We start from the raw sequence: 925 nt of genomic DNA, 5'->3' as shown, positions 1-925 counted from the left end.
GTGGCCACCCTAGTCCTTCTCGATCGCCGTCCCCTGCATTTACCCCCTTTTTGCGAAGGCACGGGGTTGGGGAAGCTTGTTCTCTGTTTGAAGCCTCCCCTTGTGAGCCGGTAGCCACGGTTGATATATCCCTTTCTCTCTTGTTGTTTTCTTCCCTTCTTCCTCGTGGCCCCTAGTGTTATGGAGAAAAGGTGGGATTGTTGTGGATTGGTGATCCGGAAGGACGAAACGTAGTGCGAGCTCCTAAGGTGGCCACCCTAGGTGGGCTTTCGAAGGCTTGTGCCTTGTTTGTGCTTTTTTTCTACCCTTTTCTTCCTTTCGGTCCCTAACTCTACGGAGAAAAGGGGGAATCATTGTGGGCTGGTGTCAGGGAAGGGCTAAAAGCAGTGCGAGCTCTCGGGGTGGCCACCCTAGTCCTTCTCGATCGTTGTTCCACGCATTTCCCCCTTTTTGCGAGGGCGTGGGGCTGGGGGAGATTGTCCTCTGTTCAAGCCTCCCCCTGTGAGGGGATTAGACACCTTTGTTTCTCTTTCTCTCCTGCGTTTTTCCTCCTTTGTCCCCTTGGCCTTACATTTGTTGTTGGGGGGTGCCCCTATTCAGTTTTGTGGCCGATTTTTCGGTAATACACGTGGAAACAACTCTCGACAATGGATATCTTAGCTCTTGTTACGATGAAGAACGTAGTGAAATGCGATACTTAGTGTGAATTGCATAATCCCGTGAATCATCGAGTTTTTGAACGTAATTTGCACCCGAGGCCTCAGTCGAGGGCACGTCTGTCTGGGCATCGTATCCCATTCAAACGCGCTCCCTGCAATATGCTAGGGAGCAGCGAAGCTGGTCGTCGGTGCCCCGTGCGGTGTGGTCGGCTGAAATACCTCAAGCGATGTTTCGTGGCGTGCGTCGGCGAGCGGTGATCTTGTCC

General features: G+C 52.8%; 1 non-coding gene across 1 annotated transcript; it reads left to right on the top strand.

Annotated features, from left to right (window-relative positions):
- The first annotated feature begins 636 nt into the window (after nt 1–636).
- On the top strand, nt 637–790 carry LOC149251132 (5.8S ribosomal RNA). Its single transcript, XR_016267377.1, has one exon. It is a non-coding gene; the product is annotated as a 5.8S ribosomal RNA (ribosomal RNA).
- Nucleotides 791–925: the final 135 nt, after the last annotated feature.

Source organism: Pinus tabuliformis, chromosome 7 (genome assembly GCF_031772625.1).
Source record: "Pinus tabuliformis cultivar Carrire ecotype Pingquan chromosome 7, CPIR1, whole genome shotgun sequence".
Lineage (NCBI taxonomy): Eukaryota > Viridiplantae > Streptophyta > Pinopsida > Pinales > Pinaceae > Pinus > Pinus tabuliformis.
This window is presented reverse-complemented; position numbering and strand designations above follow the sequence as displayed.